Source organism: Megachile rotundata, chromosome 14 (genome assembly GCF_050947335.1).
Source record: "Megachile rotundata isolate GNS110a chromosome 14, iyMegRotu1, whole genome shotgun sequence".
Lineage (NCBI taxonomy): Eukaryota > Metazoa > Arthropoda > Insecta > Hymenoptera > Megachilidae > Megachile > Megachile rotundata.
Genome location: NC_134996.1, coordinates 12,674,724 through 12,700,685, shown reverse-complemented (window position 1 = coordinate 12,700,685; position 25,962 = coordinate 12,674,724). Strand labels below are relative to the sequence as shown.

At 44.4% G+C, this 25,962-nt stretch overlaps 1 protein-coding gene across 2 annotated transcripts in view; it reads left to right on the top strand.

Annotated features, from left to right (window-relative positions):
• The window catches only part of LOC100876566 (limbic system-associated membrane protein), a 134,519-nt gene that overhangs the window by 76,956 nt on the left and 31,601 nt on the right, over window positions 1-25,962 (top strand). Inside the window, exon 1 of one of the 2 annotated variants that reach the window (XM_003700053.3) lies at window positions 22,069-22,645. The exons of the other annotated variant lie outside the window; for it this stretch is intronic. The gene's annotated coding sequence lies outside the window, so the exon portion shown is untranslated. Of the gene's footprint in view, window positions 1-22,068; window positions 22,646-25,962 lie in introns of those variants that run through there. 2 annotated transcript variants of the gene reach the window in all.

Here is a 25,962-nt window from a genome sequence, read left to right as displayed (position 1 = left end):
CGAGTACGAACAAAGCGAGAAAATATTCGAAGATACCTAAGAGAAGATTTCTAGAGCGGAAATGTAAATTGTGCGATTCTCGAGTATCTTCGAGCCACGGATTAAAGCAAGGTTCAATAGCTCCGATTTGTAATGAGAGCCCGTGAAGAATACGAAATAGGTAAATGAAGATTTATTCGCGGCTTAACGCGGTAACCGCGATAAATCACACTCTTTAAAATGCGTACGATAAAATCCTGGTGTATTTGCAAGCGTAGAAAAACATGGAGCATCGATTACGTCTGACCAACGTCGGCCTACTCTACTGGCGATCGATCAAGAATAACGTCTTCGTGGTTTCCTGCGGATCGATGTTTAACGCGCAGCAAGAAGCAAACGCGCAATCAACGAGCTAAGAGAATCGGGACACGAATGATCATGGAACCAGCAGGAAAGCGGTGCAATCGACGTGCGGCGCGACGCCCCGCGTTACGAGAGATCGATGTATCTTCTTGCTCGCATAATCCATCAATCGGACGCTGAAGGCGAAGGACAGATACCCTTCGTATTAGCTTGCTATCTCGAACGACCCTTTCCCCGCCATTATAACGTCACTCAGGATTTCCGGTTCGTTTCATCTCTATCCGGTCGCTGATAACCCTCGCTCATTACGCATGCAGAGATCGACGGGTTCCTTTCAGCTCTCTGTCTTTTCCCTCTCTCTCTTATCGGCCGGCCCTTTGTCTTCCATCCGCTCGTCGATGTCTTCTCCGTTGCTTTCCTATCGTTGACGAGATGCTCGCGATCGCGGGTTTCGTGACTATGCTCGCATTATGTATGCAACGTTGCAATTTGCATCGTCTCTGGTATCGCCTGTGCTCTACGTGCGCTGGAGGAGCAGACACTCGGCACATGACCGACGACCGGTTACGTAAGACTACGGACATTACGTTTCGTATTAGCATTTGCATGTTTAACTCCGCTACTCTTCCATTACTTTCTAGGTACGAATTTACTCGATTCACCCCTTGCATTATTCTGTCTCTGTGATTAATTATAATAGAATTTTTGAAGCTATTCAAGTCCGATAATTGACATTTCAATTTTCTGTAATAATGTGTCTGACTGACGCGCTAAATAAATCATGGAGCAAGAGGTTAACGAGCCACAATTTACTGTTCTATTCGTGGCTTCACCGGGGATGTTCTTTCTGCCGAGCCTGCAGCCAAATCGAATCCTCCCTTTGGCCACTATATGCAACATGGATAGGTGCGAGCGTATAATGCATTTACCCGAAATGCCTCGGGGTTTACTTGCTAGGAACGTGCTTGCATCGCGAAATATTCCAAGAATGTTTTACGCTTCGAAGAGAAAGAATGCATGTAATCTAAGTTTGTCCCGGCGCGCCGCAAACTCGTGCAAAGTTTCTCGTTAACCGTTCGCCTTTATGGGGACCGTGTTGGCGCTTTCGCCACGTTTCGGAGCGCACGTTCGAGGCTCTGTAACGGTAATTACCATCGATTTTAAAAATTCCATTAAGATGGAACGTGGTAAACAAACGTCGACTTCCGAATCTGGGATTCTTGCGTGGTCATGGATGTACGTGGAGTCACAAAAGTTCTGACGCTTTTAATTATTAATTGGAACGCTGTTAAGTCACCGAGTTTGAGGGAGGAGTTGTATCACGGTCATTGCTTGAAAAAAAGGGTGAAAAAGTAGCGAAATTTGTAACGGTAAACGCGCCTATCTGCGGTGCTAGCTTTAGAACAGTGGACAATTAAACTAGCCGCGAAACGAGGGAGTCTGCAATTACAACGACGCGAATTCGTCGTGGTTGCCTTGAGACGGCGGACGCCACGGGGAGACGGATAAAGTGGCGGAGAATAAAGAGCGAAAGGAAGGAGGAGACACGACTCGAGTTAGTTACCAGGCGTACGTAAGTGGTGCGAGAATACAAGAAGACACGAAGAAAAAGCGAGGTAAAAAGGGAAGGAGCTAAGCACTCCGTTTAATCTACCGTGTTGCATAAATGCATAATCTCTGCAACCTCGAGTAGGAAGGCGGCAGACGCTTCTTCCCGCTTTGGCGTCTGTTCCGTTTTGCTCGACCCGCTGCAGGAAAATTCGTTAAAAAGCGGAAAAGTGGTCCGAGAAATCCATCTCGTTCTCCATCGAAACCAATACGCCTTAAATTATTTAGAATCTAAATTATTACGGGACAGATTGAAAATTGCTGAGAGAAGTCTCTGGTTCATTTCTGCGGTATTCTGTCATGATATCTTGGCGAGGTAATTCGCATGAATGGTTATTATATCGAACTCCCTGTAGTCCGCAACCCGTGATGTCTATGCAGTTCGCGTTCAACCACGTTCGAGTAATGACGCATTAAGTTCTCCCCATTGTCAATAATTAGGACAATGTGCTCTGTGATAATCCAATAGCACTCGGTCAATTATGTACAAGATCCCTTAGTCTACTATTTGCAGTTGCACCGGAATCACTTCGATCGAGAGCCATTCGTTTACGGTAAATGTTAAATTGATTGGGGCACAGCGAGTTCGTATCGCTTTCTGCAAGAGATCGAAAATATTGTTGAAATATATATCAAAAACTACGTATATCAAAATACAATTGAAGTTCACCCGTGTGATACCAGGTGAAACGTTCTGTGTAATTGTCGTCTGCGAAGGAAGATAAAAATTCGTTTGCCCCGCTGCTGAATGTACATCTTGGAATCGATGCGAGTCCGAATCGAAAGCCCGACGAGTTGAAAAACCGGATTGAAATGAAAATTCGGATAGGAAAGACGAATAAGAGAAACTTGTAAAAAACAGAGAGGGCGAAGGAGAGAAACGCGGTGCGAGCGCACGAGATTCGAGAAGCCGTAGCGAACTGGTTGCAGGTCAATTTAATCCTGGACGGTAGTTCGAGTCCACTTAAGTACCTGGTAAATAGATTCCGATCGAGTACCTATCCTGGATCCCTGCAGACATTCGATTCTCTCCGCTCTACTCTCGACCGTTCGCTTTTAACCCTCCCTCTCTGCTCTCCGCGTTTCTCTTTCTCTCACCCTGCCTATTCGCTATATTTCCCTTCTCTAACCCCCGTCACGTTGCTCTTCGACTATCTATCTACGATTGTTCGCCGTCTAACGTTTTCTCTGTTTCTCCCGTGTCCTGTACACGTTCAAGACAGAGCGGAGGGTTGTTCGAGTACAGTCGAGTTAGCATTCAAATCAATATCCATTCGCTGCCATCGATTCGATAGCTTCCGTCCGTTCAGCCGTCCGAAATAATCGACGTAATAGCTGCGGAGAAGGGCAATGATAACAGTGCCAGAATCCAGACAGTGGCGAAAAACAAAATCGATCGGCGAGCACTAAATATCGAGAAAACCGATTTTCATTCGACGTCAAAAGGTTCTTTCGTTCGAGCGTGTTCCGCGAAGCGTGGTATAACGCGAGAATTCCTTTTACCTCCGATCGATTACGTTATTAGCGTCGCAATTTAAACGCGAGCCGAGTTAAGCAACTAATCCGTCGCCGTTGACGATACTTCGATACGGTGAATTCGGCAAACAATGGCGAACTTTGTCATATTGATAAGGAAATTACACGGTGTAATTACGATCCGCGCAATTATACCGTCGCTCCAGGCTAGTTGCGTTTCCATAGGAATCTGTAACATTCATTAACGCTTTGATTATCAGAGGAAAGTTTTTAATTAATCCAGTCGTTCGCGCGTACCGTCATTATTATTGTTATTAGTTCGGCCTTTGTGACACGCTTTGTACAAATAATGTATCCGGCGGATCTTTTGATTCAAAAGCGCGCTCACGTGCTGCCAGCAAGTTTCGTGACTTTCCAAATCAGTCCACCTCGTAATTATACTCGCGATCGTTAACGTTCGCTTTCCGATTATCGAATACAGTCTCGATCGAAAATTCCTCGCCGGAGAAAGTTCAGTCAATTACCCGTAAAACATTTAAGGGTGGAACAATGTAGGGCAACGAGCGCTTGTACGTCTCTGAAAAAGGTGAAAATCTTGCGAACGAATGGCATGATTCGATCGGGCGACAGCTGCCAGCCGATGCGGCTTCTCCCTGACGATAATTACGTTTGCGTCAACGCGCGATTCGTTTTCGCGGCACGGTTTCCCGAGGGTACGTCTATCCGTTGCGGTCGTGTCGCTTCGTCGTTCTCGTCATTCTGATCCTCGTCCTGCTCATCGTCGTCGAAAATAGCCCCGTGATCAGCCAGCTCCTTGTAAACAACCGACACGCCAGCGCCAAAAGCGTGTTCTGCCATTTTCTGGTTCGTTTAACGCCGTCCGCTCGTTATTCACGCGACGCATGTTGATTTTCACGACCGCCTGTCATCCGGTTGCGCCAATTAATTTCCCGTCGAACGAATAACAACCGCTCCTGTTTTGTTCCAGCTTCCGCAACGGTAGATTCGATCATTTCGTCGTTGTCGATGTACCACGCAGGATATTAAAACGCTGTTTAATCGAACGGAAATCCGTTGTAAAAGTTATTCTGAGTCTTTTCTAAAGACTTTCAAAATCGATGCTTTAATTAAACTTTATTTAATATGACATACTGCATCTTAGTGCCACTTGTACGTTTAATTTTGGACTCGTGTTAATTAAAGAGGTTAGGTAGTGGCAAGAACGAAGGGTTGCATACAAACTTCGGTACACAGGAATTTTATACATTTGTACTGTCCTCGGTGCTGCATGCATTCCTCAACTCCTTCATTTATAAAGTAGATGAAGAAGGAAGTTCTCTATAAAGTATATTGTAGTAAACAAATATATTTTTCATTTATGACAAGCAGTAAATAACTAAAAATATATTCAATCAATCTGAATTATTTATAAGAAAAATGTCGAAACAGGAGCGTAAATGTGCCTGTGAACATAAAAAAATTTGAGACAAGAAATACAAGGCGTAATCTCAAAGTGGAATGAGGTGTCTAAACCGTAGTTTGAGTTGGTGACCCTATTGTTGCATCGAGGGAGGAAATTGTGAGAGTTACGATTGCCACGGATAAATAAATGCAACGGAGAGCCTGAGTACACGATGGACCTCGAAACGGAAACTCGTTCCGCCGATTCTACCTCTCCAACCCTTTTGTCTCTCGGACTTGTTTATCGAGACACTGAACGTTGGACTGACTCTCCAACTTTACCCCTGCTTTGGTTCAACGGGAGAAATGTTTCTTCGAATCTTCGCATTTTTCTTTCTACATCTCCCTCTTTTATTCTGTAAGACACACCTATATTCTTTGTCGATGCATCGAATACACCGCGATCTTCCTTCTCTGATTATCGATCCTGGTTTTTGTTTCTGTTCTAAAGATTGTCGCAACGAGTCCTTTCCTTTTAGACTCTACCCGTGCTCTCGGGTTCGATATAATCAAATTAGATTCCGAAATAGAATACGTTCCGAAGGCGCATTCGACTCCCTTTCGTTGCTGTTATGCCGGTCGTTCCTGGAGAGAAACGGGAAGCCAACGGATTTCTTGCGACGGTATCTTCGTGTCTTATGAACTGTAACGGAACAAGATTCGTCGCTTCCCGTCGATGACTCCGCCACGGCTTATTTCGTGTTTTATCCGAGACTCGTCTTTAAATTTCGTTCCGGAATATCGATTCCCGGCCCGAAACTATTCGAGCATTTTCAGATCTACAAAGACAACAGGTATTAAACGTATTCGTGAATACGTGGTAAGCCAATATTTGCGAAAATTTTCGCCGGATACGGTGATTGTTCCGCGTATCCTTCGCGTATCTTCACGGCCATCGGATATTCCGAATGATCGAATCCGGCGAGCCGAGAAATCTTTGACAAAGATTCTTCCGTGCGGACCTATGATGCGTTATTCGCGACTCCTGATTTCCATTGTAAATTGTCACTGTGACGAAAAGTTTTGCATACTTGACGAGCGATACCTTCCGTATTCGTGGTATCGTTACGTGGATGTTCCGATTGAAAATATAATACAGTTGTATATACTGCCTTTCCGATTCTACCTTTGAACAATTTTATCGACATGTCAAATACCCTCTGGGTTCACATTTGAAACTTTCAGGATTTTGTTAGAGCCGAAGAAACTTTTCTAGCACCGACTGTTACGACAGTCGAGATTACAAGGTCCAAATCGATCGAAGTAAATAGAGAGTCCGTAACTAATTAACACTTCAGACGTAACAAATGATGCAATACTCCCTGGACTCGTTCCGATTTCAGAAAGAAAGTTGCGATAAACGTTCGTCGCGATAAGTTTTTCTCACCGTTCGTGTTACGTGTAATTGTAGAAGCACAACGGGTCTATTAGGTCGCAAGGGTTGGCACGATGTTATGACGCGGTTCCTCGTTCGTCATTCTTACCGTGATTAACGTCCCCGTTGATTAATAAATCACCTCGTTGCATTTTACACGGGAATCAGAATTCTCCGTCGCGATCCGATAGTTTATGTGCGTTGTAATATTTTACATTCGATGGACGATCTCGATAAAGTTGCGCGATCTCTGCTGTAGGCAGATGAACGACTCCGAGCATATTCTACAGGTGGAAATAGATATTTCGCAAAAATACCGATTTCCCTGCTGTGTGTTGCCCATCCATCTTCCGCGTTCCGTTTCTGTCTTAGATCGGGCCGATAGCGAAACAGGACGATAGATGTTTCCTGGCCTTCCTTATTCTTTGGAACACTTACGTGATAAACCGAAAATCTGGACATTTATTTTGTCGCAGAGTTTTGTTCCTAAAAGTTTCCGGAATCTTCTGAATAATTTTCACTGCCTTTCACCGTTGATCCGTACCGATACAAACCTCCTAAAATTTTAATCAACCTTCGGAACGATTTATACCTCGCTGCTCTTCGAGGCACCGAACTTTACTCAAACTCCGTTAAAGCGACCAAACGAGGACACCGTGGGTCAATTGGAAACTGATTCCTCGTACGTTGCTTCTTGCAACTGCAAGTAGCAGGATCACGTACGATCGAGATATAGCTGTCTCGGAAAAAGTGGCTTCCTCATTTTCCGCCGGGTCAATCGTGCAACGGTCAGTGAAAAAAAGACGCGATGAAGCTCTTATTGGTTCGATTAGAGTTCCTCTACCGAACATAACTGTTGTCTCGCTTAATAGAGTACACGCGAAGCGCGAAAAAGGAATGTGCGCCAATAATGTTTAACGGGCCGTGTTCTTTTTCTGCGATGGCCGACGGTTTGGTCCGGTCGTATCGTGGTTGCGGACGCTCACAGTTTCCCCGTATAATCTATGGGGCGTGGTGAAGTAGTTTTCGATTTCTTGACTTTAAACCACGGGAATTTACGATGCGTTCAAACTTCCACTTTCCGTTCCATCCTCTCCAACGTTTGTCCGTTTCGCTATTCTGGACCAGTAATGGGCCGAGGGCGGAGTACACGGGCGCACTTCCGGCCATTGATCGGTCAACAATTATTTAGTTCGGACGTTTCGCTTCTTCGCGATGTTAACTTTTCGAAATTTTAATACGCGAACGATTCATGAAAAAGGTCAACCTCGTAATTTTCCCTGCAAGTTCACGGTACTCGAGCTTCGATATAAATCGGAGCAATGGCCGAAGTTTCGGCTTTTATGGATAATAATTCGCGAAAGGACGAGGTACGAAACCGGACGGTACAGCTTCGTAAATTCTTGCGATTTATGGATTTTCATAGTAACGATATGTTGCTCTCGAATTCAAGTGGTACTCCGAACAGATGCATTTCCATACCGAATATGAATTAAACCCGCAACGTTATCGATTTCTACCTTAATTTTCGAATGAACGTAAAAGTCCATACTATAAGCAGACATTTCAGGAAGCAGAGGTTTTGTGACGTCAATGCTGTCAATATTTCATGGTGTCCTCGAATCTCCATTCTACAGTACTAATTTTGTATCGAACCCGAGCACATCGAAGAATTTCAAATACCTCTGTCTGTCCGTATTCGTTAAGAGCACTTTTCAACCCCGACCACGGTGTCTGACACTCGTCAATGATTCGTTCAGACTTCTCGTTGAAAACCCTATTGGTTTCGACGAAAATAGAGAACCGTTGTTTCGAAAGCCAACGAAAATCGACTTCAGGATATCGATCGTACTCTGACAGTTCTTTGAAAATTCGTAGTGGATAATAATGTAGAAGACTGACACACCTGATAAATTATAGTACAATGTGTAGCTAGATCTGCGCTTTGTATAATTCAGCAGATCGAATCATTGAAAAAATTGTATTTAGTGGATAATAATGTGGAAGACTGACTACTTGTGACACACCTGACAAATTATAGCACAATGTGCAGCTATATCTGCGCTTTGTATAATTCAGCAGATCGAATTCGTACGAGATCGCGAAATAACGCGATAAAATTGCAAACGACAGTGTTTGAAAGAGGTTTTCGTTCGAAGAGACAAGAAAGCGATTAGACTGTCGTGGAAAAGAAACGAAGCCGGTCGACAATGAGCCGGACCGTGCGAAAAACGGGATTACTTATTCACAAGAGCGAGAAACGTTTTCTGGAGACAGAAACGGAGTCGATGGCTGGTGGCAAAGGTCCTAGAATAAAAGTCTTCCAGGGACCAAATAGCAAAAGGTAGGATAGCGGTTGGCCGGCGTCCAATGTTTGTTGACTGGAAATTTAGCGGCCGGCGATTGTTTTGGCTACTTGCCATTATCTGGTACGTGGTAAGCGAATCGCGAACGAAGAAGTCGCGGTGCGGCTACTTGCAAGGAATATCCGATACATCGCCTATGACTTTCGCGGTGTCCGGAAAAAGTTCAGACTTCGGATCCCTTATTGTTTCTCCCTCGAGTTTGCCCTGGAGCGACAAATTACACCATAAATAATAAGCGCGGCAAAGGAAGACGTCGAGATTAGAGGTGGCTCGGAAGGGAGCTTAGACTGATTTCCATTCGCCCTCGACCCTAGCGAGATGTCTCGCGTGTGTTACCCTTTAAGCTGCAGGGAAAAAAGAATTCGTTGCACCGATCCTTACAAGAGCGCCCTTTGCTCCCCTCGACTCGCGTCGTGACTTTTAATTATTTTCGTCTCCATCTGTCGCCTTTCGCGCGACACCGTTTCAACGCCACTGTTTCGAGTTCACGAATACAAAAAGGGTCATGCTTCCCTGCTCGAGTATCTCGTTGCGAGTTTCCTCCGCGTCGAGATCTTTCGAAATCTACAGTCGCGAGGAATTTCAACACAAATATTTATTATTAAAGGATTAGTTAACTGATCCGAGGAACATTCCTTTAACACGGAGTTATTAAAGGTTGTAATCGAAATCCGTAATTGGTAAGCCAGCGAGCTTGCTACCCTGATTCGAGAATTTCCATAAACTAGATTCGCTTGCACGGAGTTGTTCGGCTGTGACAGAAATGGTCACGTCGATGCAAATCAAGGAACAGCGACACTACACGCGTGCTCACGGAGTTTCGGTGGAATCGTTTAGCAATATCGAACACTGCATCATGCCGCGATTAAGTTTGATTCCCGTCCGCTAATACGTTTCGTCGGTCCACTTTGCCAGAATTTAACGAACGTGCTCGCCTAAACGATCCGCTCCGATCAAATATTTATTTTCAACGAGCCGCGCCGCGCCGGTAAATCACCGCTCGTTAAACGAACCAATCATTTGGTAAATGAGAACTGACAGTTCATCCGAAATTCTGCAACTTGTCTTCTATGCATTAAATCCTGACAACGTTACTTAGAGCGTTCAGTTATCCACATTCGTCTGGAGAAATTAAAATTGATCTGGCTGTACTTCTAAATGTTCAGAGCAGCTCAAAATGTCAAATATTTGTAACCTTCTCTGTATTAAGTTCTGAGAACATTAGACTTTAGGGTGACTAGTATAAAATTCATCTGGAGAGATTAAAATTGATCTGGCTGTACTTCTAAATGTTTAGAGTAGCTCAAAATGTCAAATACTTGTAACAGCTTCTTTGTATTAAGTTCTGAGAACATTAGACTTTAGGGTGGCTAGTATACAAATTCATCTGGAGAGATTAAGGATCAACTTGGCTGTGATTCTAAATATTCAGAGTAGCTCAAAATGTCAAATACTTTCAACATTTCCTGCAGATTAAATCCTGAAAATGTTAGCTCTTAGAGTGTTCAATATCCACATCCACCTTGAGAGATTAAACTTATCTTGACTGCAATTCTAAATGTTCAGAGCAGCTTTTAAATACTTGTAACATCTGTGCATTTAGTTATGAAAACCTTATGGTGGTTAATATACAAATTCCTCTGAATTGGCTCTAAAGAAGCTAAATTTTTGCAAGCAGTAAATTCTTGTTATTAGGAATCTGACTTTGGAATTTGGTGCGTAACAACGCGGTAAGAAGATGATTATATCGAGCTAATATTCCAAAGCACGCGGGGATTCCATGTTAATCCGACGTACATGTTGGAACATATATCAGCGACGGTTGATGTACCGTGACTGTTAGTCGCGCGTATATGCACGCATTCTCGCGTTTAACCGTGTACGCGCGTGTACGGTGCGCGAATTTACGCGAAACTTGGCGCATCTGTGGCATTTCCGTTGTCGCATCACGCTGTTAGGAAGTTCTGCTTGTAAACGAGCCGAACGACAACTCACAGATGGTTCGCGACAGCCATCGGTGATCGTCCACTAACGCAAAAGAACAGTGGAATAATTATGTGAACCGGAGTTAGCAGAACTTCCGAACTTCCAATTACTGTTGGTTTCAATTTGAAGGTATTATTAATTTCTCGTTTGTTGTAAGTTTGTTTCGTTTATTAACGCTCATTACTGCCTGCCAAGCATTCTACGGATGTTGTCTGTACGGGGTAATGAGATCGAATCAATGCGGGCTGTAATATCGAGGGAAGTTTATATTAACAGGCAATTGAAATTTTCCTGGTCGTCCATTGGAAAACATTGCCGGTGGGATATTATAATGGTTAATGATATCGTAGACGCGTTGCGATAACAGACCGATTTCAAAACATCCAAATGAATTGTTTACGGCATCATCAATTATGGAATATACATTTACTGTTTGATGAATTTCGAAAAAAAATCCCGGGAGGTCTTCATTATTGATTCAGAACGTATCGATTTCAACGTTGAACATCGAATGCGAGACACGAACTCGCAGATGCGTGAAAAGCGTTTTTTGAACTAACGTGAAAATCCTCGTTAAGCTCCGTATCGCGTGACGCGGGCTATTGAGAAGCTCTTCGTCTTTTTTACGGAGACCTGCGATCATAAAAGTACGGAAGTGGATCTAAAAAATTCTATGAAAACGTACGATGTAAGTTTATTTCGCGTATGCAGCGAATCGTCAACTTGAAAACGTGTAACAATCGAGCAAACAAGTATACACGATTTGGCCACAATTCGTTCGAATCAAAACGTACATCGATGTCGGGACAAAATGTTCGGTTTATTTTTTCAGTTATTTTTAACGCGGTGCAGCGGTAAAAATTGTAACGCGTTGTCGAACAGTGTTGATGAAGTGCGTTATTAAGCCGAACGATGCAATATTAATTTGAGAAACGTTATTTCTAGCGTGGCATTCACAATTCCTGTACAATCAAATTTAACAATGGGACACGTGAAAGGCCATTGTACGCGGCATGTGCAAACATTAACTCGAGAAATCAAAGGATTGTATGCAAAATATGTGTTCGCGTGTATTGTGCCCACAAACGTGACGCGTAAAAATATTCCATAAAAGTTACGACGAGCTAACTCGTTGATGGTCGGCAGAAAATAAGCGGGTTGAACGAACTCGATATTGCAATTTAACGTTGAACTAACACCGTGAAACTGACGGTGGACTAACACAATGGCAGGGGGATGTTAGCCACTTAGGCCCGGGGATGTTAACGTGTTCCAGTTAGGACACAGGGTTAACTAAACTCCTCTCGAATTAACATACTAATGGCGTTAGGTCGAGTCATTCGTGGAACTTTCATTTTGGCCGATCAACAAGTTGAGTAAACTTTTCGTTCGATTAATCTCTTGCTTTGTAACGTGGATCTCTCGAAAGAAAGGAGGTCCAGTGTAATACTCTCTGTTCTAATTTTTTGAAGGAGAAGAGCCTCGTTTTCCTAATTAAATTAATGCCGAAGGGAAACGAGTAACAAAAGTCTGCGCAACAGCTAAGCGAAGAGCGTCGTTATGCCTCCATCAACTTGCGAGGATTATGTTCGTTAAAAAAATCGTACGGAGCTCTCGGGGGAGCTTAACAAGTTATTAAAAGTACGGAGCAGAAAGAAGGCTAATTTAATTTTAATAATTTTCATGGATCTTTGCTACCTTCTTGTTTCTAAATAATGCACTGTAGTAGAATCAGTCGACCCATTGATTAATGGCACAGTAACACGGTATTGGAAATTTCGAACGCAAACAGGGTCGAAATCCCTGAACAATAACGATATGACACGGATAGTGGATTAGCTAACTTTTCTATCGCAGCCACTTTTCGTTCCATTTTTTCGCACGTTTTAAACCTTGATATTGTATCCGAGGTCGATAATACAAAGCCGAACGTCTCGTCCAGGTTTTCTCGCTCACAAAGAGCCGTGGATTTACGTGGTAGCCTTAATTTAGCTGATGGTCAGAAATAGAGAGGCACGGGCCAATCACGTCGCGCTCTTATCGGAAAAGCAAATTGCTACTGATCGAGGTCCTGCTCGCTATACACCGTACCTAATTATGGAACGTAATTACGTTCAGGATAAATCAATTAGCATCCAGATCGGCAGACACCGCACCCATTCTTGACATATTTGCGATACAAGGCCCTTGTTTTTCTCTTTCTCAATTTGTTAATGAGCCAATGGTGTCGCGCGACCGCGTCATCTCGAGTGGCCAATTATTTTTAACCTATATCTCTGTCGCTGATATAATCACAGATTTTTTAAAGAGAAAAAATTTTGCGTTAGCTGTTCAACCTTCTCAACTGTCACAAGTTTTACACAGTTGGGTCAATGAAGATTATATGTGACCAAACACTGACTCACTATGTTAACCCTTTGTACTTGAATATAATTTTGTGGTTTGCAAGCAGCAACTTTAAAATATTAATTAAAATGTTAAATGAGTTTTTTAGAGGTTATTATTTCTCTACTAATAATTTGCAGTATTGTCTATTTCACTATGTTTGTGCATCACATGAGCACTATTATAGAATTAATTAAATAATGCTTATTTCATATTATTGTATTAAATCGAATTGTGCCTGAGAAGCGCCTTTCGGACGCAAAGGGTTAGAAAGTAACATAACCTCTCAAGTTTCTTTCTGTAAGTCTAAAGAGGTTTGTCAACTATTTCAAAGATGTCCATCTTTAACTGTCCATTTTGATGGTCTTCAGACACTTTGTATTACAGAGTAGAAATTCTTGAAAACTGCTGCAACCATTTTTGTTGCAAATATTCTATTGTACTATTATCAGAAACTGCAGAAAAATGGCGGATCGCACATGGCCCGAACGCAGCGCTGGCGAAAGACAAATAGGGTCATGCTCTCGAGAAGCAGGTGAACAATTATGGCGGTTGTAACCGGAAGACTGGTATTCGAAGCAAGCCTGTTTCCGACATTTCCTTAGTTAATGACTCCGCCGGTAGGAATAAAGCGAATCGAGAAAACTTTCGAGCTGAGCTCGAAATCGAGGCCATAATCGCGTTTACGTCGCGAGCTGTGGCTCGTGTACCAGCAAAGTTACAGTAACGCCGTCACATGCGACCGATATGAAAATCTTTTTTTATTCTCGAATTTTTGCAGCTGTGCCGGAAAGAACGGTGAACCGCGAGAGGACACGTTTCGTATGACGCAGTCGCTAATACGTCGTTACATGTTTCCACGAAAAAACGTCTTTTTCGTAGTTAAACCAGATCTTGATAGCTGACCGCGGAACGGGAGGAAAAAGAAAACGAGTACAAATAAAAATCACGGCAAATTCGTTTTAACGATACAAGCTTATTTGCTGAATTTCGTGCAAGCGACGTATTATTGCTTTTCACGAACTTAGAATTTCAAGTTAAATTTTTTTCAAGGTTCACACGAAGTAGAAGAGTAACATTCTGATTAATTAGACAAGTGAGGGGTTTGATTAAAATGCTGTCCTTTGCAGACAGCCCCGAAAATCCCTTTTACCCGCATACTCGATTAAATTCATATAGTTCCATCGTTACATCGAAGCCGCTTAAGCGAGTAAAGATCGAATACGAATTCCGCTGTTCTAACCCGCGAGACTGACAAGACAAATAGAACTTTCGCTGCAGCTCTGAATTAATCATTAAGCAAAATACACGTGTGGGCAAGAGAATAGCATCACGGATCCATTATGGAATTGCTATCTTGCAAGATATGAAAGCTTTTGTTTGGCAAAGGAATCCCAAGTTCCGAAAATGCAGTATTTGCTGGTTATCCAGTTTTCGATTTTTCGGAGTACTATGTTTGAAGCTTAATTAACAAATGTTAAGACTACTAGACAGAAGGAGACGGTAGGGAAATATATAGGCGGGTTGAAAATACGAAGCTAGAACTATTAACTCTTGTTAATCCTTGCCGGAATTACTCTCCGGTTCGAAATTCGAAAGTTGCCCGCTTGTTACGTAGAGCATAGCTCTCGATGCGAAGCTGCTCGATATTTCCAAGTATAATTTATTGCCTTCCGGCGAAACTAGCGGTGACCTCGTTTCCTGCCGGTCGCACGATAAGGGACAAAAATTATTCAAATCCCAAACGGATTTTGTTCCAACCCGCCAAGAGGAGGCTGATCCAACTCCGCTACCAATGCAACTTGATACGAGCCTATGCAACGTCCCGTTTGTTTTTCCCGCAATTTTTATCAGTCGCGGATAATGGTCCGGGAATATGCAATTTCTTGTTGGGACGCGTGTACGTACACGTCGAACCAATAATACGCGCTTGACAAACGCCTCTCGTGATTTATTTAATCTCCGTTAATGGCTGGATTAATAATTGCGCTGGCACAAAGCCGATCTGTAAGCGAGTCCGCGTTCCCCTGCGTGCACTGTTCGATCGGTAATTTCGCGTCACAAAATATGATAAAACGATCCGCGGGACGCGAAACTGTCTAAACGACACCTCCGTTGCCCGTTTTTTATTTCGGACCGACGTGAACGCGTAAAGTTCACGATCGACAGGGAAGGTAATCGCCGACCGTGAACTCATTTATCTCGATTTCGTAGCCACTTCCTTTTAATTACCGCTTCATTTTCGTCGCGTTTTTAATTATAACTTCGCCCCGGGCCGGCAACTCGAGTTACAGCGAGTTAAAAGTTTTCGTACCATTTTCCTTTATTTTTTTTTTTACGTAATTTCGTTCGTTCGTTATTTCGTGTTTAATGAGTTCGCTTATTGTTCAAACATGTTAATGACTTTGCGACGTTGTTTCGCGAGAATAATTTCTAGCTGGGTACTAATAGACACCCTCGCCGGTTGTATTTTCAGGGAAATTTCCACTGCCGCGGACGTCGAATGTACATAGGAAATCGTGATTCAGAAGTCAAAAAACACAGAACTGTACGATAGAACACTGAAGAAATATCTTTATTTTGATAAGACTGTAATTCATTAATTAACGAGCAGCAGAGCTTAAATGCTGCGCTGTTAGAGATAACGATCGATGGGTAAATTTTTAAAAAATCACTCGGTTTTAACGTTCCGCACTGTTATTAAAGCTGGAGGTCCACTTTGAACAAAAATTTTAATGGCCACCGATAATATTCAGCTAAACACGCAAGCGCAAAACACCCCCTGGTTGGCGGTAGTTCGAGCTATTATTTTGCAAGCGGATGAAATTAGAGGCGGTACCCGCGTCTGCTCGAGTTCCAAGGGGGAATTCCACGGTCTGATATGTCCCCTCGTGATTCTACGGTCGTGCTTCACGGAACCACACGCTTTCACGCAGACAAACGCGGCGACGATTGTCCTCGTGCCGGTGCGAGAGACGCGGAATAGTTGACGATTTACGCAAACGCGCGTCTCCTAAGACCCGTTTGGTTCGCAATGCCATACGAAACCTTCCGCTATACCGTTCTCCCGAATTCACTTGGAATTTCTTGCCGAAAATCCTCGTGAATCCCGCGCGATACAGTCTTGTTATATGGCTCTTTAACTGAGGAAATTCTGCGAACGCTTCTTGTATTGGGTCCATGAAAATTAACATCCAAACTGATAATACTTTGATCATAACGATAGCCATTCGACGTAGTTATTCGAGCGTTATAAGTTTCACAGTGTATAGCTGAAGATCGTGGAATCGTGGATAGCATGATTACAGGGTTAGAGTCACGGCGTGACGTCGACGTTCATAGAAACAAGGCCGTCGCAAGTTACGGCTTTGAAGTCTCTTTCTTCTAGACGGATAATAATTTATCGCCACGATAATGAACTGAATACGAGCAAGGTTACGTTCGTGGAAAGCAAAGGCGAAGTCCGCTTTCCTCGAAAGGCTAGAATTCAAGTCTAGAACCGATACGTTTGAACGTCGATTTCAGCCAGCGTTTCATCGATCATCGACTCAACGTAAGAAAGTCTCGAACAGCAAACAACGCACGGTGTTACGCTTCGAAACTTTGCTGCGAAAACTAACGTTGTTGCAGGGAAATGTCTATCGAAACGATCCTGGACGCGTACACGTTGACGCTGTGTATTTTAGCGAGCTTTCCGCTTCATAGCGTGCATCAACATTAATGTACGAACTATAATGTTACGTCGAGTTAGGGTGTTATCGAAACATTTTGGAAACGATATCCATCTCATGTAAATTAGACAACACTTTTACGGCTTCGAAAAGCTTCTTTCAAAACCATTGTTACCTCACAGAAGTTAATGGCGAACCTGTCCATTGATGGTAAATCGTATTTTATTCATGAATGCTTAGATTCGCGTTCGCTAACGAGGTTTTAAAGCAACTTCGATTACATTTTCGAGCAATTTTGAGCGGTCGGAAGAGGTTCAAAGTAAACGAAACTCGTTAGGTAGTAAACGAGTTTATAGATTGGACGTCGATAATTTATGAAACGAAACTGTGGAAGTTTTGTAAAGATAGCTCGACGGAGATATCGGGGAATTTCAGAATTCCCGTACGGGGCGCTTTAGCGAAAATGAAATGTTGAACTCGGAGGGAGGTTTATGATTTGGTACCGTCACTCCGGACGGCCGAGATTAATCAGGGCGTCGTTTATAAGAGCAACGACGATTCCTTTTAAATGAATTACGTGCTCGACACGTTTTAATACCGACTGCCAGCAGGTGAAACGGTGTCGGTGAAGCCGTTTCGCTAATTTTCCGCGAGAAGCTACGGTCGAGTGATTCCGGAGGCTCTTAATCCTGATAAACTGAAAAATCACCCCGGCGTGTCTCGAGCGGGCTCGTTTTTCCGGCTGCCGGCCCGTTAATAAATTTGTGTTTACGATGTCTAGCTCGTCGCGGTGTCCGGCTATTTTTGTCTCTGGCTATCTCTCGGTTACCCCTCGGCCACCCCTCTGGAGCACATAAATATTCCCTAGCCAGCCTCCCGGTCTCGCTATTAACCAATCTCCGAGTTCCACGCAATCTCCAGTCAGGGGCTGCACGGATTAGGATGACTCGATCGTATTTCCAAACGATATACCGCGGTACTTTCGAAAAAACCTTCCTTGCCCGGCGAAGGAACAAATAATTCTTCCTTTATCGCCGAGAGATTCGGGGAATCAAAGCGTTTTGTACGGAATACGGAGAATCGCCTCTGTCCTCCGCGACGCAGGAATATCAAACGCGTACGCGACGAGATCGTTCGATCGGGAACCGATCACCTACGTTCCACTTTGATACAAAGACATGGCCACTATAAAGAATGGCTTCCATTTGACGACACGCCGTGAAAGATCGATCAAAGTTAAGCAGATGGAATTTTTCATCGATGGCTTCTGAATACGAAAACGAGATCGTAGCTGCGGGATCTTAGCTCTTTTCAGTCGGGAACCCTGACAAAGCTTTGTTACACTTGGCGTATTTTCTTCGCCATCGAATGATTTTTCTTCCGACGATTCTCTCTCGTTTTATAACGAGCCCGTTCTTTCCTGGCCAGACGCGAGAAACTACGTACTTTCACGAAGGTTACCGTTTTCTCTCTAACGGGTACCGTACTCGAATCGTTTGTTAAAGCGTTTCGATCGATGGTCCTGCGAATTCCCGAACGCATTCCGAGCACGTTGGTTTCCCGTCGACGAAACGCAATTACAAGCCGAAGCGATTTTGCAACGTTACTTTAAGCAGCGAGATAAATACGAGTACAAACGCGATCGAGAGAGAGTGGTCGTAGCAAAGCCCTCCTCTGCGAACAAATCGAGCAACTACCATTGTAATCCAAAGTCGAGGGTAGCGAGAGCCAGACGTCTCGCGTTAACCCCGTGACAATGCGAGGAACGCAAATGGTTGGCGTAATTCGCCGGTGTCGAAATTCGTGGGTCCGCGTTCTCCAGACATCTCGACCCTCGTTGCGAACTCTCCCTAGGGAACGTTCGAACGTTTCCCCTTCGATTTTCGCCCGTCGGCGTTTCTCGCGGAAAACATAGTCGATGTTGCCTCTGTTAGCCGGCTAGTCTTTCGCCGAGTATCGTAACGAGTCATCGAGTAATTCGGTTGTCGTCGAGCGTTTAGGCGCTCGCGAAATCCAGTAACGAAGGTGCAAACGCGTCGCGTCGTCTCGCGGCAGGAAATTCATTAGCGACTCAAAGCGTCCTTGTAATTTACGACGAACCGGTTTAACTATACGGTATCGAAGCGCCGAGAAACCAATTCATTTTCAGCGCGAAATTTCGCAGTCGCCGGATAAATTCGCCCGAGAGAAAGGAAACAAATCTGACGATGCGATTCGAAATACATCAGGCGCGTTTCGTATTAAGCCTTCGAGTCGCAATTCCGGAACTCCGAAGGATCGTAACCGCGAGACACTACAATGGCCGTCGAGTCCCCGGAGGAATTTGAATAATTCCCGATACACGACCCCAACTTCTCGATTCGCGCAATTACGCGCTATCGAAGACGTTCGACTTCTTGATTTCCTCGGGAAACGTGTCGAATATTAACCGAGAAGACGGCGAACGCTAATTGCACCGAAATTAAAATGTAATTGGTTCGTAACGTAGCTGGTTTTATTTGGTCGCAACTCGGAAAACACTCGGAAGTGATCGCGCCGGAAGAGCACGAGAGAGAGAGAGGAAGGGAAAGTTAATTAAAAGTCAACAAGGAAATTGGATAAAGTTTTTTCAGGTGTTTTTAAAAAGCGTAGCGACGCGCTACGTAAAACGAAAAGAACAGCAGGTATTTTCGTCACGGGTTACAAAGCTCCCTGTTTTCGTGGTTGAAGTTCGACGGGATTCGCAACGCGGCATTTAAATTAACCCGTTAACGAGAAAATCAAGTGTTTTGCGTTGAGATAGTTCGAATAGCACGGCGAGTTATTAAGGCTGAGGTTAGAGCGGCGGTTAACGAGAACACAATTGATGGCTGCGAAGGAAAAGTTGCGCCTTCCGGTTCCGCGCGAGGCAGGCGCGTTAAAAGTCGCGTTATTATCTCGATTCAGGAACGCGTGAGCCTTCTCGAAGAATACGCAAGTGGATATTTGAGGAGCACGGAAACAAAAGGAGGAGGCGATGTATATGCGAAAACAGTGCTCGGCAACGCGATAACTGGAGCGAAAGGAAAACGTTTGGTTTACATTCCCAACGCAGGGCTGCTGTAAAAGATTGTTTTTTTTCTCTATTCGCGCCGTCCCACCACTCACCGGTTCCCAAACTTTCGCGAAGAAGCAACTCCGAACTTGCACGGTTTTTCCTGAGGGGCTGAACTTTAGCAGGGTGTGATATAGCTGCCGGCACGATCGCGAACGCGTTCGAAGCCTTTTCTTCCCGTATTCGGTCCGGGAATGGTCGACGGTAGCTACTTCGGCGCTGGATTTGGCGAACGAGCGCGTTTACTCTCGTTAAGGCGAGTGCCGTGGGCTGATTTACCCTCTTTACTCTGCTGCGACACCGACCGAATCTCCCCCGGGAGAAGGCCGGAAGAGGCAGGAACCGAGTAAAATCGTTCGCCTTACAAGATCCTCTTATCCTCGGCGAGGGCACGCGAAGAGATTGAAAAGTTTTCCCCGTCAGAGCGCGTCCCCTTTCCTCGTTACAATGAAAATTCGTCGACTCGATCGAATTGATTATACTACCTTCTCCGTTCGAATCGAACGGGAAATTAGAGAATCGTATCGGGCCGATATCTGCGAGGCCGAAAAAGCTGTTGTTGCGCGAGATTTATTTCGGCAGGACGCGCGACGTTGAGGACGATCATTAAATACAAGGCTCGTCGGAGCACGATAAAGAGTAAAAAATACAATGGGAAGGCTTCTATGTAAAGAGTGATTTAACGAATGGCATTGTTATCGTACCGGGGTGAAAAATTATGGAAGCTCTCAAAGCGGACAGGAGCCGGGAGACGGAAACGAAGGCGCGAGAAAAAGCGGGCACCCGCACTGGGTAAATCAATAGCTCCTTCGCGAGTAACGAAGAAAAAGATGTCTAAATAAGTATCCGTGGTTTCTTTTGTCCCCTTGGTTATTCCTTCGCCTCTGATTCAAGACACTCCTTTAATAAACTTCGCGAATTAATGTTTCTCATTTTTCCTTAAACCTCCGCTTATTTCCAGAAATATAAAAATGCTGCCACCGACTGCTTTTATTGATACATCGGTTTAGAGCTAACGCCAAAAATAGCTGTACGATGAAAGATTTCTGCGTTTGATAGCACGACGAATGTTAAGCCAGCAATAAAAAGGCGATTACTTTGTTCATAGGAGACCGTTCGAAGGAGGGACGAAACGTTGCTTATACCGTCCGCGTTTCTACGGATTCAGGTTGTTTGTACGCTTCTTTCGTTTCACGAACCTCTTCACAGACAGCTTTTGCTATTGTTATCCGCAGAGAAAGAGGTGGTATTATGGCGAGCCAGTTTGATTTTTCCTTATAAAGTCTGATCTTTCGCTCCGACGACAAACGTTTGCCAAAATTCTACCCACACTATTAAATTCCTGTTTACTGAATTATATCAAACATTTATTTATACAGATGGATCAATTTATAAGTTTATCTAAAAATTTATCCTTTTTGCACGATGACAGAGATGTTCACTTGTATTTGTTCAAGTTTGTTCACTCAAAGTTGCTCACTGAAAACTTATTTGTTCACCAGAAAATTACTTCACTCGTTACACAGTATATTAGACGAAATTGTATCCGAAATATGAAAACGAGGAAAAGTTATTTTCCTAAACGATATAGGATTAAGAACGCAAAGTGGTAGCATAATTCGAAACATAATTTTTGATAAAAAAGCTGAAGATCCATTCGTGTCTACTTTCAGCGGAGGAGCAGCGGTGCGCGCGTTCCGTTATAAACGAGCAACGTCCTCGGTGAATATTTCAAAATGCGGTTTGCAAAGAAAGCGAGAATAATTTGTAACGTGAATTGGACACGCGGCACAAAGGTGTTTCGGATGAAAAAGCGCAATATGTTGTCGAGCAACGTCGTCGTCATTTGTACCTGTTGAAGCAATCGCGTACACGGTGAAGCGTAGCCGAAGTACTTACGGCTGTTGGCCATTTCTATCGACTTTGGGATTTTATTTTTCTCTGGCCGGTATATTTCGATCGAAACAAGGGCTCTTCAGCGAAGGAATATTACGGCGATCGGAAAGAAATTTTGACGCTCGTGTCGTTCATTGTCGCGCGTAAAACGGGCAATAAAACGCGGAGAGAAAAAGACGAGGGAGAGCGGAAAAGAGACGAGAGGAAGGAAGGAAGGAAGGAAGGAAGAGTGACGGATAGACGAAAGAATAGAGGAGGAGCAGGAGGAAAGATAAAAGAGGGGTCTCGCAGGCTTCTCGTCAAAAAAGATGAAGTCACCGTGGTTTTGGGGTGGTACAGAGAAGAGGGGTGGGCGAGTTCTTTAAGGTAGGGGGCATGCGCGGCGTCCGGGGGTGCAGGAGGCCGTCAGGGGGTTAGTCGCTTGCCAACAACACGACGCGTCGCTCGCGCGTCGCGATCGCTCGTCTTGTACGCGTATCTTCTCGCTTTTGCTTTCGATTTCGCGCGTATTTCTCGAATGCGGCACCTTCGGGTGCTTTCGAGATACCGTGTTCGACCGATCGCTCTCTTCGGTGCCTTCCGTCATCGCGCGCGAAACCGATCGACTGCACGCGCGTCCCAGCAAAGTTTCCATCCGATAATCTCTCGTTTCCCGGTGCTTTCGCAAAGTGAAGCTTCCCCGAAGCTGCGTTAAGATGGGACCCGGAACGGACAGATCGAGGAGTTTCGCGGCAAAACCCTGAACCGGTGTCCGAAGATTCTATGGTGGGGATCGAAGTGATCGTTCGCGAGTGGACGAAGGTGCTCGTGCGATTTTCTTCGTTCGATCGAGGATCGAGTTTGCTCGTCGCACGGGACGCGCCAGTGCTGTGATACGAGCAGACCGGAAGCCACCGCCTCCAGAGTACTGCAACGTGTTATCGTCATTGCAGGGAACGACGCGAAAAAGTGCGCGTTACTTCGATTCCCATAGGACTGTAGGATCTTAAGACCACGAACAGTCAAGGTACGTTCCGTGGACGTTCCTCCAATTCACAGAATTGTCACTAGTATGAAACGCGACGATCCATCGACGCGCGTCAGCTTGATTATTCGACCTATGGACGGGAATTAATTCGGTAATGAGAGACCCCATACGAATGCGGTGTAAATCACATCGCGATACCTGCAATCTAACGTAATAGCAGTGCGGAGTTACGTTTATTATGTACGTAATGGCATGTTCTTCGGTGTAACGCGTTTATTTGCGCGAACTAACGAATTTAATTCGCGCGAATGCGTTACGTAACGGTGAGCATATATTGAAACTAATTACGAAAATTTTACGTTTCCTGTTTACGGATGAAATTGGTGGATCATGAAACCTATAGGCTGTTGCGTGAGCTATCGATGCACGAGATTGTAACCTGATTCCGGCGCAATTGCCTCGAATTAGGTTTCGATTTTGTTCAAATTTTCTGCCGTTCGAGAACGAGCTGATATTTTGTAAATCCGCGCGTCGAGAGGATTTCTTTGACGACGGAATCAAATTGCCTGCCGCTTCCGTCGCTCCCTTAAGAATGAAAAATTAGTGAAATTGTTCAGTAAATTTCTCGTTTCATCGCGGAAAATATGAACGGGCGACGCTGTCCCGTTGAAGGGAAAATTAACAGAGCACCGAGAGATAATTGTTGTTCATTTCGCACTCGTCAACGCGGACGTCGATTATCAGCGACTATCGCGTGTCTCCGTTCCCGTTTCAATGGAACCAGCCGCGTTTTCAACGCGTTTAACTCGATTTAATTGAAATCGGAGCGTTTAGCGCGAGCTTACAGCTGTGCTTTTCGGCAACGTTCAATTTTATTCGGGCCGCTCGATAAATACCGTAATCTCGCGAATCTTGACGTCGGAATTATAGTGAAACGTCAGGAGGGTCATTTACGTTGTAATTTCGCGGGAATCATAGTAATCGTAGGCCGATGCGTGACTCGGGAGAAAGAGAGGGAAAAACAAATGGGGGATGAATGCTGCCGAGGGTGCGCAACAAAAAGCCGAGCAAGATTTTGAATATCGCGAACACACGACTCTTCATTTTCATTCGTGGAACGTAATTTCGGCAATTGCAGCGAATCGATCGAACGGCTATTTCGAAATGCGGGACGTTCCGAAGAATCGCACGTAGCCGGACGGCGACTGTTTTCTCGCACAATAGCTAAAGAGGAGATTACGCCGGCTGATCGGTGGATAGCTTGAAAACGATCGATCACTGCTGAATTTTCGACTCTGTTTTCCGACCGACTTTTTTCGTGGCGTCTTTCGACGAAAAGACTGCGATTGTCCCAATTGGTCCGCGGGGAAACCATCGAACGTAAATGGAGTTGTCAATTAAGTAATGATGTCCATTATCGGTGAAGCGAATTTGCGAGTACCGCGTGAATCGAACAGCGGATATAGCTACGTCCTTTAATAACTGCTAATCCCGCATTATTATCGGCCACCGATGATAATCGTTCGGGAACGCGACTACGAGCAAATTGAATTTAATATAATACGTAGATAACTTGGCGAAGGCACGCTTCGGCAAAAGGGACAAAGAGAAGGAGGGAGAGGACGATGTAAACGATATCTGGTGATCGGTATTGGCGGGATCCTGCAAGAGCATAAATGCCCGATAATAGGTAATTAATTACTTTGATTACGATTAGGGCGTTACGTAGCTTGTTCCGCTGTGTAATTGATCACTTTGTTAATTGCCTTTCCATTTAACCGAACAAAAGAACCCGAAAGTTATCAATTTTTCTTTCTCGAACCGGTAAATTCGGAGACGCGATGAGCTCGTAAAAATTGCAGCATGATAACGTTTCGACTCGGTCATTCGTTCTTTCGCGTACGAGCGTATGTTCGATCGGTTCGACGCTGATTTTTCCCACGGATTTTCTCCCTTCGCACAGCTATTCCGAGGACACAACGAAATACGCGATATCGTCGGGTGTTTTCCGCGAAAATTCGCCGGACATACACGGAATTACGGTGTTTCTGATAGGTGACCGTGTTTTATCCGGTTCCGTGGATATTCGGTTGGTCGTGTAATTGGACGCAGATGCCGCGGTGGTTTTCTGAAAGCGCGCGTACGTGTGGACGCGTGTGCGAAGAAATATGCCGGCAAATTGGAATAATCAGGCGAACTTTAGATTTCGTTCCGCGCGTACTAGCTTGCCGGTATAACCATTGTTTCCGCGTTTTACTTTTTATATCACGCGGTAATAGCGTTCGGATACGCGGCTGACAGAGAAATCTCGGCTAATGGAAAAGTATGAGAATGCGTCGGCTAAGCTCTGTAATAATATCGTAAGAGCAGCGAGATCGGGTCAAGCCACGAACTGGGTCATAGATAGAAGAAGAGTTGATACCGTATCCGGGAGTGTGTTTCAATATGTATGCAAATTCAAATCAATTAACCCACAATAATACATTAGAAACACGATGTACGAAGGATACGTTTCGTGCCGTACATATCGCGTGGCAATTAGCGACGCGCTTTATGAAACGCGACGTCCTTTATTTATATTTCAGATACGAAGGCATCGGATCAACGAAATTAATACCTGCTCGCGAAAAAGGAGATAACGGATTCGCAAAAATTATATATACGAATTAGCGAAACAAAGCTGAAATTTTATTCGGCGATAAATCAACGATGTAATTTATCGAGCCGTGCTCGGCGCATTAATTTCGCGTAAATTATCGGATTATATGCTACTTCGGCATTTATTATAAGCGCGCTAGTCACCGTGGGTTGGCATAATCGCGTCAAAGGTAATTGGTTCGACGTACGATAGCATGTTGCATTTAACGGTATAATGTGCCGTTTCGTTTGTCATATAAATTACCGGCTTTCCGTCGGCGCGGATAAGTTATTTGACCGTCGGTTGCGTCAGGAATTTCCTTGCGAAGGATATACGCGATTCGATCGGACAAACAAGGCCGAGATTAAATCGTCCCGACGATGAAACGCGGGACACTGCGAATTAGTTTCCGTGACCGTAATTACATCAGTCGCGGTCCCGTGTTTCTTCCAGATTGCTCTTTGATAATTAGGAGAAAGTTGCGTCCGACTAACGAACTGCGGATTTCGGATTAACGACTGTTCTTAGACAGGACAAAAGGTAATGAAAGCTTACAGAAGCTATCGCGTAACGATCCTAATGGGAGAGGATACAAAAGAGAAACGAAAAAGAGGGAACAGGATAAAGGAATCGAACAAACGCGGTGAGACAAAGGGAAACGGAAGAACGGAAATAAATAAAAAGAACAAAAGGGAGTCGGAAAGAAGCCGTGGAAAAA